The 13,745-nt window shown below is 43.2% G+C and overlaps 1 pseudogene; it reads left to right on the top strand.

Annotated features, from left to right (window-relative positions):
- Window positions 1-2,760: 2,760 nt before the first annotated feature.
- LOC108528404 (mitochondrial coiled-coil domain protein 1-like) overlaps window positions 2,761-13,745 on the top strand; it is a 42,019-nt pseudogene continuing 31,034 nt past the window's right edge.

The following is a 13,745-nucleotide window of genomic DNA, read 5'->3' as shown; positions in this document are numbered from 1 at the left end:
GTGATTGCTGGGCACCTGATTGCTAGGGGCTTCCTATGAGGTTTGGAATTCTAAATTTGAAGAGAACAGTCAGCGTGCTATGTGCTGCTTCCAGTGTCCTGCAGCTCATGGGGGCAGGTGCCGCATAGGAAGAGGTGGAATCCACCAGCTGTGTAGTTTTGCCAGGAGAGTATGACAATGCAAGGGAGAGGCAAGGGAGGGATGGAAATTATTTACCATAGAATTCAAAATGGATGAGGAGGCAGGAGAGGACACCAAGGGTGAGGGACAGGGAGTAGATGGCAGGATCACTTGGTTGGGAATCCCAGTGGAGTGGAAGGATTGTTGGAATTGATGTACTACAGGGTGGACTCCAAGCCTGGAAAGCAGCACATATGCAATGAGTGGTTCACTGATATTACATCAAAGCATATGATAAAATGATAGTATCAGTGTCCTCATAGTCTGTGGCCACCTTGCAAGGGGGTGAGTGGAAAGATGGTCAGAAAGTGGGAAGTATGAGATTAAGAGTATATGGAAGGGCTGGGATTCTTGGCCATGATGAGGCCTAGGGGATGACAAGGGCATGAGATTCAGGCAGAGAGAGGAGAAGGTTATGGAGGAGAGAAGTTCCAGGATTTGACAGGCAAGGGAGTGAGGGCATCTTCTCTGCTGTATGGGTGTCTATTGCTGCCACATAATTACCACAAACCAAGTGGTTTTAAACAGCCCCTATGCATCATGTCACAGTCGTGTGGGTTGTAAGTCCACACAGTCTCATGGGGCTAAGACCAATACACGGGAAGGTCTGCATTCCTTCCTGGAGACTCAGGGGAAGATTCCACTTCCAAGCTCATTCAGGTTCTTGTCTTAATTCACTTCTTTGCAGGTAGAACAGAGGTTTCCACTTCCTTGTTAAGAGCCACCCTTCACTCCTAGAGATTTCTCTCAGGTACTCACACATGGTGCCTAAGGCACATCCAATCCTCCTGCTTGGAACTTCTGACCTCCCATCTCCCCCGTCTCCTCTGCTTCCTCCTCTGTACAGTCTGACTCCAGCCAGGGCAGTTTCTCTGCTTTTAATGGCTCTTGTGATTTGATTGGGCCCACACAGAGAGTCCACTACAATCTCCCTATTTTAAAGTCCTTAATCTTCATTACATGAGTAATGTCCCTTTTGCCATGTAATGCAACCTGTTCACAGGTTCCAAGGATTAAGACTGCACATCTTTGGGGACCATTACTCAGCCCACCACATCTGCATATCAAGAGTCAAGGAGACAGCACTGCTGGAGAGGGTGACAGTGAACCAGGAGCTACAAGAGTCAGGATTGAGAGGAATGGCCTGAGGCCCACAGAGAATAGCTACAATGAAGGGAATGGGGGCCTAATCGGATGACAGTTTAGGGGTTTTAGGGAGGAGGGAGGCAGAAAGTTCTGAGAGCCACAGTGAGGAACAAGGACCCCACCTCACCTCCGAACCCAGGGTTACAAGTCCCTGGGGAGACTCCCCTATGTGGGAGGACTTCAGAGGGGGTCATGTCCTCAGGGAGACCCAGGTTGCTGCTGGAACTGTGAGATGCAGGAACATCCTGAGAGAGGGTGTGGAAGTTTTGCTGATTGTGGAATGAGAATTTCAGGGGGTACACTGGGAAGATTTTTGTGGCTGGAGAGGTCGGGGAGACAGAATAGGAGTGTGCGGAGCCTTGTGGGGATGTAAGTGCAGGGTATGTGGGGCACCCTGTGTGACTGACACAAACAAGGAAAGGGCATGATGAGCTCAGTCCTGGTGGACTCAAGGCAGACGATGGTGCTGAGGCTGTGGGAGACGAGGGAGGAGGAGCAGGGGTGGCTCTCACCTGGGCTCTGTCGATGTGGTTAGTGGTTAGGTTGGTAGTGAGGTGGTTAGGTCTTAGTGGTGTGTGGAACTTTTCTTGATGTCCTGATGACTGGATGGAGTGTCTGAGGGAGGAGGGATCTTAGAGGATTGACTCGTGACCCTGAGGGAGGGTGTGTGCTCACTCTAGGTCCCAGGTCTGCCCTGATACCTTTCTTTGTGGCTGAGGGCTCCCTACTGTAAATTATTGGGGGTTAGTCCATTTTGGAGTTTATAACTTAAAGCGGAAACTCAGAGAATTCAAATGTCATTTTCATGAAGGATTGTTATTAGTATATCATTTAGATTGTCTTGCAAAAATCTCATTTGTTTTGTTTCTTTCTAAAGGGCTGTCAATCTTGTTTTAAATTTACAAATGTAGTTAATTTATCTCCACTGTTAATTGGTTGGGGGTTGTTTATGTGCATAGTTTTACATATCTATAACAACAGTAGTTTGGGCCTCTTACATTCTAATAATTAAGACTTTAAGCTGTGTACACATTGCAGTTCAAGTTTGAGTCATGCAAACCCTAGCACTACGAGACAAGAGGGAAAGTCCCTCTCTCCTAAACTTTTGCAAAAGTCTTGCATTCTTTTTCCACTGAGTGGCAACAAGTCAGCTAATGATGAACATGAGGTGTTTGGCATCATTCAAAGGTGCTTCAGAAGCACTGACCCCTAGGAAGGCCTCCTTGTCTGGGTCCGGGACCCCTATACTATGGCAGGGGCCACCTTCCCTCCCAGTGCACAGTGATGTCCCAGATAGCGAACTGGTTACCCGCAGTCCACTCTTGGGCAGTTTTGTCTTCTGAAACATGGGTTTTTATCTGAGGACCTTTCTGTTTTCAAATGATCAAACTGGGGCCATCTACTCCATTCTGAGCTACCTCTGCCTAGGGCCCCATGGCTGTGTACTCCAGTCACAACACAACACCCCTTCAGAACACCCTGCAAGAAAGCAACATTTCTACACAAGCTCATACATGCACAGTGTGTGCACAGAGCTTTGGTTCTAGTTCAGGAGGTGTTGGGGGAGGCTCACTAGTTAAACAGAGCTTGGTACCAGTGTCATATGCAGGAGCCAGCGTTGCAAGGGATACAAAGTTGTCAGACCTACCAGAGAAAGTAAACCCCTACAGCATGCAGGGCTAGACAGGAACAAGAAACAAGTTCATTCGGGGCCAGCAAAAAGAGGGAAAGGGAAACTACAGACATACCTCAGAGACACTGCAGATTTGGTTTCAGACCATGGCAAGAAAGCAAATCACACACATTTTTCTTTTTTCAGTGCATACAAAAGTTATATTTACAATCTACTGTAGCCTATTAAATGTACAATAGCATTATGTATAAAAGAACTGTGTACATACCTTAATGTAAAATTACTCTATTTCTAAAAAACACTAACAATAGTCTGAGGCTTCAGCTCATCTTAGTCTTTTTGCTGTGGGAGTCTTGCCTCAATGTTGATGACTTCTGGCTGATCAGGAGGGTGGTTGCTAAAGGCTGCTGTAGCAATTTCTTAAAATAAGACAATGAAGTATGCAGCATGGATTATAAAGGGGGAATCAGTACTTAAGTAAAGTCAATATGAGTTTTCAAGTCAGGTGGACCTGAATATGAACCCTCCAGGCCTTTCCACCAGCTAGCTGTCGAGCCTTGGGCACATCTGGCCCACAACTGGCCTCAACAGACACTTGCCCAGTGGGTGAGTGCTGAATGAATCCATCTGAGCCAATTTCCTCATCCAACCAGTGATATAGTTCCTTCCTTGCAGAAGAATAAATGAAAAAAGAAACAGTGCCAAGAAAAACAGGCACAAGGCCTGTGGAAGGCTGTACCAGTGCTCTAAAGCAAGTTCTACCTAAACTGGCAGAAACAATTTTCACATTAGGAACAGGTGTTGTTTGGGATCCTGTCTGGGGCCAGGTTGAGAGCAGAGCGGGCATGGGGGCTTGAGTAGGGCCAGGCGCTGGAGTGAAGACAGGCCTGGAGAGAGCTAGCTCCTAGAGGCTGCTGAGCGGCTCAGACAGCTCCTTGCCTCACCTGCCACAGTCCTCCCACTCCCCTGGCTCTCTCGGTGCTGTTTCCTTCACCTCCTCCTGCCCTCCTGGTCCCTGGCACCCCAGGGCTCATAAACATACTGTTCCCAAAATGCCAAGGCCTGCAAGAAAGAGCAGAACAGCTTCAGGGGCAGTAGGAAGATGAGGTCACCCTCCATGTGGATCCATGGGCGGGAGTGGAAGAGATGAAGGGGATCAGTACAGAAGCTGGGGGAAAAATCCTCTAAATTTCACCCTTCATCACCCTCACTCCTGCAACTTTTTACCTATTTCCAGCTCTCAACTCCTTCCTACCCCCACCGCAGCCCAGACCTCAGGACTCCCTCTCCCCAGGCCCTCTAAGGCAGGACAGTCGACAGTCCTTGAAGAGGAATTCCCCCTCATCTAACAGTTAATTATTTCTTAGTGGGGGAGAGACAGCCAGTTCTCTCTTTCCAGTGACACCATATCCTTGTTCAAGGCATCCAAATATAGCTCCTGAGCCAGGGATCTCAATCTGCCCAGCAGAGGCCTATGCCCAAGACAAGGAGCTCCCTGGACTGCTCAGTACAGGTAGACTTAAGCTAATGGGCTGGAAAAAGAGAAAAGGAGGTCCAATTCCTCCCTTACAGCCAGACCCTGCAACACAGGTTCCAAGGGCCTCAGCCCCCTGCCCTGGCTTATGCTCCCTCCCCAACTCCCTCTCACTAGGGTCCTGAGCCCCCCACACAGCTGAGCTGGCCCAAGCTGAGGAGTTGCTGGAGCTGGACCAGGCCCTGCTGCAAGAACAGGAAGGGGTGGGGGGCCCAGGTCCTGGTGCTCAAGATTCAAAAGCTGAAGAAACAGATGAGGAGGCACCAAGAGAGGCACCAAGCTTCCCACCAGTGCCCATGGCACCCATCATCCCTGGAAATACTGTCCAATCCCCACCAGTAGCCCCAGGATCAGAAATATCCCAGCATCTCCCAGGCTAGGGAAAGCAGAAGAGACCCCCAAAAAGGGCTGGCAATTGGCAGGTAGTGGGGAGCCAGGGCCCTGCAGTCTTAGTGCCATCCCCCTTTGACCTTGCAGCAAGGCACCCAGGCCTTACAAGAATTTACCCTGAATCATGCCCTAAAATAACATCACCCCAAATACAATAAAACGAGAGAGCACCTACACATAATGTAGATGCACTTGTGTTTCATTTTTAATTACGTTAAAAATTCTGACAATCAGGAATGGGAGTTCAGAAGTGGTGCTGATGCAGAAGAGGGAAGATGTGGGGTGGGGAAAGAGGATGTCAGGGTGGGGGCAGTAGGGTCTCCTTCACCCCCATCTTGCTGTCATTTCCTAAAGGGCAGATGGTCACATTCCAGAATGGGCGGGTACCCTACTGTGTCTGTTCAACTCAGGGAAAAATGTGGCATGATCAGAATAAGGCATGAAAAGAGAAAAGTGAGGCATGAACACACGGCACACATGCACACACTGGTGTACTGTGTGAGTTCAGAGGACAAACTTGGGAGTGGGGGAAGATAGGTAATATGATGAAAGACAGAGAGCCCAAAAAAAGGTCAGAAAAACATCCCAACACAGCATCAAAGAGCAGTCAAATGTCCATTATGCATCAGGTGCCAATGACCTAGGTGATGGGATTGAAGACAAACACACTGAGGAACTAGGGTGACCTAAGGGTTTCATGAGTTCAGCCCTGACTCGAGGAGACGTCTGTCTCATCAGGCAGCATCTAACACTGACCTCAAAGCGATGCTGTCCATCACTGAGAATCCTGGCGTCATTCTCATCTGACACAAACGTGATAGTCAAGTCACATGCCACCTGGAAGGAGACAGAGGGTAGGACTAGAAGACCCCAAAGAGGGAAGACTCCCCAAGGGAAGGATGGAGATGTAAAATGTGAAAAGATACAGAAAGTAAGGAGGTGCGAGAGTGGGGGTCCCTCTGGGTGTGGAGCTTACCTGATGCAGGTAGGTCTCAGAATCCTCATGCATGTCATAGGTAAAGGCAGTGCTCATCTGCTCCATGTCCATGGCTCAGTCAAATAGGTTGGTAGTCAACAAATTGGTCTTTAAAAATCTTTTGAGGTCATTCTCCAGCAAGTGCAGAACTGTAAAAAATTTAGTCACCTAGGGTGCATTCCTTGGCTTCCTGGCCAGGTTTCCCAAGGCCTCCACTGCCACCATGCACCCTGGGTGCCCTCCACACTCTCCGAGTGTCCAGATGGGTATGAGGAGTAAAGGCCAGGAAGAACTATTTGATTGTAGATTGAGTTTCCTTTTCCCACGTCTGGAGGTGGCGAGGTGTGGATTCATAAGCTCACATTGAAGAGATCTCTGCCCTTTTTGAAGAGTTGTTTGGTCACCCACAGTCATGGCTGAACTCTGAGAAGAAAGAGAAACTTGTCTAGAAAAAGTAATTGTCCTGACTCTTAAATAGACATTTCTGTGTTTTATTTCAAGTGTCTGGGAAGGGATAGAGTGTGAGGTTCAGGAGAGAAGGAGAGGTTCGTCTTGATGCCTTGACACAGCACAGCGAAATCTCCCCTCCTCCTCCACATCTCCCCGCCAGTTCTCAGTGAGGGACACGTTCACAGCAACACCGAAAGGGATGTGAAGGGATGAAGAGGGACATTTGAGGCCAATGTTCAGGGGCTGACCCTGTGGGGGAACATCTGCCTGCAGAGGTGCAGCCCACATGTGGTGATGCAGAGGTGAAGAGTTGTATCAGGGAGGTGACAGTGAGTGCTTTGGGGTTTCCTGACTACGAAGAGTAGAGGTCAGTTGACTTCTGGGGTGAAGTGACAGCTGGGAAGATTGGATTGAATTAATCAAGAATAAATGAGCTGGGAATGAGGATGAGTAAAACAAGCATCAGGATCTCCTACCATCAGTTCAGACTGATTGGGGAGGTGGGATAGTCACTGACCCTGTTGCATGGTTCCTCCATGGTCTTGGGGCACACAGATGGATGGTGCTGTTCTTGGTCAGGGCAGCCTCAGCTCCATCCAGGTAAAGCAATTGTGGCAGAGAGACTTAGAGGAACACCTGTGAAACAGACCAAGGCAGGGATGGGAGCCCTCTGTGCAGCAGGAGCAGATGCAGGACCTGCCTGGAAGTAATAGGATGAGGGACTCTAGCTGGGTCCTGTTCCCTGCCTGTCTGTGTTCACAGGGCAACCAGTAAGGGAGCTGGGGTAGGGAATTCATTCATAATCTATCTAGAGATGTGTTTATAGATGTGTTCTTTCATGTTTGTATTCAGCTTTGTTGTCACAGACACATTTATCCATGCGTGTTTTACGTTTATGTTAGAATGGCTCAGTTGCAAAATCTGAATCTCTTCATTCGTGCTGCTTCTCTCTCTCTACACACACACACACACACACACACACACACACACACACACACACACAAACATGCTATACAAACATATCTACCTGTATCTATAAAGATATATGTTATTTTATTTTTTATTTTTTAAATTTGTGTATATTCATGGGGCACAGGTGCAGTTTTGCTACACTGCTATATTGAGTTGTGGAAAAGTCAGGGCCTTCAGCGCATCCATCGCTGGAGACAGACACATTGTACCCACCAAGAAACCCCTGTCATCATCCACCCACTGCCAACCACCCTTACCCTTTTGGGTCTCTATTGTCTATCATTCCACATGCTGCTTTCATGTATGTAAAGAGATATTAATCAAATATGGCAGAGTGATCACTTGAATTTTACTGCGCTATTCTTTCAGCTTCTTTGCACATTTGAAAATTTATACAATTATAAGTTGGAAGAATGAGGGAAAACAGAGAGAGAGAGAGTGCTGAGTCAGAATAGGTTAGGGGTTGTGTCCCACTAGGACCCATAATTGATCTTTGCCATTTTGAGAGTGTGTCCCCTGAGCTGCCTTCAGAGAGTCCAGGAGGGAAACCTGTTTTCACAGAAATACCATGATGCCATCTGCCTGTTTCATTATGTTCACTTTTCCATTAATGCTGCAAATGCCAAGGTAGGTAACACACCTAGCACCTCAGCAGAACCAAGGCAGTGGCTCCAAACTGCATTCCCACGTAATGTCTTTGATGGAGCTGTAAAAAAATTATGTTCATTAAATTTTGATCCTTGAGTACATGTCTTTAATATTCTTTGTGAGAAAATTGGAAAATTTGCACAAAATACTTACTGCACAGAGTAAGTGCAGTAAGATGATAGCCTTGAGAAAGAGCACTTGTGTTATTCAGTTATGAGTTCAACCAGCAGATCTCACTCACCCACGGAAAGACAATGGCATTATTTCCAGTTTGGGGGTATTATGAATAAAGCTGCAAGAGAATTGGTGTACAAGTTTTTCGTGAACATAAAAATTTTCCCTTGTTTGAAATAAATGCCTAGGAGGTCAATTGCTAGTCACATGGTAAATTGCATATTAAGTTTGAAGAAAACTGCAATATCCATTTCCAGAGTGGCTGTACCATTTTAATACACATTCCTACCAGTAATATAAGAGTGGCCCAGTTTCTCTGCATCCTTGCCGGCACCAGTTGTTACCTTTATTTTGTATTTCAGCCGTTCTCATCATTGCAGTTTTTAATTTGTATTTTCCTACTGAATAATGATGTTGAGCGTCTTTTCGTCTGCTTATTAGCCCATTGTTTATCCTCTTCAGTGAAATATCTGTTCATGTCTTGCTCATTGCCTATTCTGTGTTTCATTTTTACTGTTGAGTTTTTACATTTCTTCATATATTCTAAATACAAGTCTTTACAGAATATGTCGTTTGCAAATATCTTCTCTCACTCTGTAGCTTGTCTTTTTATGCTCTTCATAGGTCTCTCACAGAGTCACAGATCTGGTGGGTTTTTTTTTTCTTTTATGAATCACACTTTTGGTGTTATGTCTAAGAACTCTTTGTCCAGTCTTAGTTCTGATCACTTTTTCTTAAAAGGTTGTAATTTAAATTTTTTACTTTATTTATTGTTTATTTTAGAAATAAAATCTTGCCTAGGCTGACCTGAACTCCTGGGCTCGACGGATCCTCTCACCTCAGCCTCTCCAATAGTTGAGAGTACAGGCCTGTGACACCATGCCTGGCTCAATGTTTGCAATTTTAACTTTGTGTTTTACATTAAAGCTTGTGATTCATTTTGAGTTATTTTTTGTATAAAGTGTGAGGTTTGGGCTGAGGTTATTTTTTTCCACTGTGGTTGTCCAGTTGCTCCAGCAAAATTTGATGGGAAAGCGCTCCTTCCTTCACTGAATTGCTTTTGTGCTTTTGTAAAAGTCAGTTGAGCATATTTGTGTGTTTTGCTCATTTTTAGTTGAGTTGCTTGTCTTCTTAAATTGAGTTTAAGAACTTGTTCCATATTCTGGATACAGGTTCTTCATCACAAATGTAATTTGTGTTAAATTGTGAAATATTTTCTTCCAGTCTATGGCAAGATGTCTTTTGAAGCACTGAAGTTTTAAATTTTAACTAAGCCCAATTTCTCTCCGTTTTTCACTTGTAGATCATGCTTTTGATATTTTTTCTAAAAATCTTTTGTCTACCCAAAGTCACAAAAATTTTCTCCTATATTTTCTTTTAGAAATTTTATAGTCTTCACTAATAAATTTTAACTCTTTAGGTCTCTAATTTGTTTGAGCTGATATTTTATATGGTGTTAAGTGTCACATTGTATTACCTATGCAACTTCGTTGAAAATCAATTGACAAAAAAGGTAAGAATGTCTTTCTAGATTCTCACTTCTGCTCATTGATCTCTATGTCTCTCAGGTTCACACTGTTTGGATTATTGTACTTTTATATGACATTCTTTTTTTTATTATTTGTGTTCACTCTTCTGCATCATAGGCATTTTCATATATATTTTGAGGATTATTTAGTCATTTTTATATAAAGTGCCTGTTGAGATTTTAATAGAGATTGTGTTGAACCTGTAGACCTATTTGTGAAGAATGGCCATCTTAACAATATTATTGAGACTTCCAACCTGCATCTCTCCATTTATTTAGACTGCTAATTTCTCTCAGTAATGTTTTGTACTTTTCAGCAAACGAACACTGCTCTCTTCCTAAATTTATTCCTATTTCACTCTTTTTGTAACTACTGTGATAGGAAAGTTTAGATTTTCATTGCTAGTATGGAGAGTGCATATGGAACCAAAAAGGAGCCTGCATTGCCAAGACAATCCTAAGCAAAAAGAACAAAGCTGGAGGCATCACGCTACCTGACTTCAAACTATACTACAAGGCTATAGTAACCAAAACAGCATGGTACAGGTACCAAAACAGAGATATAGACCAATGGAACAGAACAGAGACCTCAGAAATAATACCACATATCTATAACCATCTGATCTTTGGCAAACCTGACAAAAAAGAGAAATGGGGAAGGGATTCCCTATTTAATAAATGGTGCTGGAAAAACTGGCTAGCCATATGTAGAAAGCTGAAACTGTATCCCTTCCTTACACTTTATAAAAAAATTAATTCAAGATGGGTTAAAGACTTAAATGTTAGACCTAAAAACCATAAAAACCCTAGAAGAAAACCTAGGCAATACCATTCAGGACATAGGCATGGGCAAGGACTTCATGTCTAGAACACCAAAAACAATGGCAACAAAAGCCAAAATAGACAAATGTCATCTAATTAAACTAAAGAGCTTCTGAACAGCAAGAGAAACTGCCATTAGAGCGAACAGGCAACCTGCAGAATCGGAGAGAACTTTTTGCTAATCTATCCATCTCGAAAAAAGGGCTAATATTCGATCTGCAAAGAACTTAAATTTATATGAAAAAATCAAACACCATCAAAAAGTGGGTAAAGGAGAGAACAGACACTTCAAAAAGAAGACATTTATGCAACCACAGAACACATGAAAAAATGCTCATTATCAGTGGTCATCAGAGAAATGCAAATCAAAACACAATTGAGATACCATCTTCCACACCAGTTAGAATGGCAATCATTAAAAAGTCAGGAAACAACAGGTGCTAAAAGAGGATGTGGAGAAATAGGAATGCTTTTCACTGTTGCGTGGTAGTGTAAACTAGTCAATATTGTGGAAGACAATGTGGCGGATTCCGCAAGGATCTAAAACTAAAATACATTTGACCCAGTGGATCCTTATAAATCATGCTTACTATAAAAGATAATGCACACGTATGTTTATTGCAAAGCACTATTCCAAATAACAAAACTTGTATCAACCCAATGTCCACTACATGATAGACTGGATTTAAGAAATGGGGCACATATACACCAACGGAATACTAGCAGCCATAAAAAATGACGTTCACGTCTTTGTAGGGGACATGGATTTTGTAGCTGGAAACCATCATTCTCAGAAACTATCACAAGAACAGGAAACCAGACATGTCTCACTCACAGGTGGGAATTGAATAATTAAGATCACTTGGACACAGGAAGGGGAACCATCACACACCAGGGCCTGTTGTGGAGTCGGGGGGAGGGGGGTAAGGATAGCATTAGGAGATATACTAATGTAAATGACGAGTTAATGGGTGCAGCCACCCAACATGGCGCACATATATACATATGTAACAAAACCTGCACGTTTTTGCAACATGTACCCTAGACATTAAAGTATAATAAAAAAATAAATTAATTAACACAGACTATAAAAGTAAACAAAAAAGAAAGAAATGTGGCCACATATACACATGGTATCTGTGCAGCATTTAAAAAAGCATGAGTATCATGTCTTTGTAGGGACATGGATGAAGCTGGGAACCATCATCTGAGCAAACTATCGCAAGGGCAGGAAACCAAACACCGCATGTCTCACTTCATAGGTGGGAATTGAAACAATGAGAACACTTGGACACAGACGGGAAACATCACACACTGGATCCTTGTCATGGCGGTGGGGGAATCGGGGAGGGATAGCATTAAGAAAAATACCTTAATGTAGAATGACGAGTTAATGGGTGCAACACACCACACCAACATGGCCCATGATACATATTGTAACAAACCTGCATGGTGGTGCACCATGTACGCTAGAACTTAAAGTATATTTTAAAATAAATAAAAAAAGGCACAATCAATAAAAGAAATTAGAGTTTATCAAATTCGTACTTTTTGTGTACAAAAAATAAACACCATTTAAGTGAATAAAAACAAGTCACCAACTGGAAGAAAATATTTTTCCTTAAAATTAGATAGTCTCTAAATCATATAGACAAAATTAAAAATTGAGAATTGGAACAAATCCTATTTGAAAAAGTGCGTTAAAAAACTCAACAGGAAACTTTGCCAAATCATTTTTATGGATGGGAAACTATACACGTGGAAAAGACTGTTTAACATAATTTGTCACTGGAGAATGTATTACAATGAAAGGTTTTAAAGTACTTTTTTTTTTTTTTTTTGAACGGGAGTCTCGGCTCTGTCGCCCGAGGCTGGAGTGCAGGTGGCGCGATCTCAGCTCACTGCAAGCTCGCCTCCGCGGGTTGACGCATTCTCCGTGGCCTCAGGCCTGCCAAAGTAGCTGGGAGCTACAGGCGCCCGCCAACTCGCCGGCTAGTTTTTTGTATTTTAGATAGGAGGGTTTCGCTGTGTTAGCTAGGGTTGGTCTCGATCTCGCTTGACCTCGCGATCCACCCGTCTCGGCTCCCGCAAAGGCTGGGATTTTACAGGCTTGAGCCACCGCGCCCGGCCTAAAGTAACTTTAAAAAATACTGGAAAGAATATAGAGAATAGAAAGTCTTATTCACCGTGCATAGGAATGTAAAATATTAAAGCTACTTTGGAAGACACTTTAAAAGTTTTTTATAAAGTTAATCATGGACTTACCATCAGTTTTACTCCTTGGTATTTACTCAAGTGAATTTAAAGCTAATGTTCACATCAAAGCTTGTACATGACTGTTTATAGAAGCTTTCAACATAATCACTAAAATCTGTAAACAAGTAAGATATCCTTCAATAGTGCGAAGACTAGCAAACTTATAGTATGGATCATAAGAAATCAGCTGTTAGTTCATATAATGGTGTGAATGAATTGTAAATACATTTTATTAAGTGAAAAATGTTTAGATGGAAAAGGCTACATATGCTTCTATTCATACAACATTTTGAAAAGGATATCTCTAGGAATGGAAAATAAGTTTGTGATTATCTGAGGTTGAAGGAGTACTATGAAGATGAGCAAAGGGAAACTTGGGATCCAGGAGCTGTACCATACTGCACAGTATGGGGTAGTGCATATATATGATTCTGTACATTTGTTAATGTCCATAGGGTAAACTTTAATACATGCAAACTGATATAGAAATGTAGTATCAACTTTCTGTCTTAGTCCATTTTGTGTGGCTCTAAAAGTGTATCTGAGGCTGGGTAGCTAAAAATAAAAGGAATATTTTGGCTTATGATTTGCTATCTGGAAATGTCCAAGAATGAGCATCTCATGATGGCCTCTGGCTGTTTTCACTCCTGGCAAAAAGAGGAGAAGAATAAATGTGTGTAGAGATCACATGCAAAGAGAGGAGCAAGAAATAGAGAGAGGAGAAAGGTGCTAGACTCTTTTAAACAATCAGCTCTAATAGGAACTAATAGAGTGAAAACTTACTCAACTCTGGAGGAGGACATTAATCTACTCATGAGAGTTTGGCCCCCATGACCAGGACATCTCCCATTAGGCCTCACCTCCAACAATGAGTATAAAATTAATGTATCAAAAAAAAAAAAATCTTGTGTTGGAAATTTTATACCCAGTGCAACAGTGTTAAGAGGTGGGAAATATGAGAGTTGATTAGGCCAGGAGAACTCTTCCCTCATTAATGAATTAATGCAGATGGTAAAAGGACCTGAGGCTGTGGATT

Source organism: Rhinopithecus bieti, unplaced genomic scaffold, assembly GCF_001698545.2.
Source record: "Rhinopithecus bieti isolate Rb0 unplaced genomic scaffold, ASM169854v2 scaffold_5150, whole genome shotgun sequence".
Taxonomy (NCBI): Eukaryota; Metazoa; Chordata; class Mammalia; order Primates; family Cercopithecidae; genus Rhinopithecus; species Rhinopithecus bieti.
The sequence above is the reverse complement of the archived record's forward strand: the minus strand, read 5'-3'. Positions and strand labels throughout refer to the sequence as shown.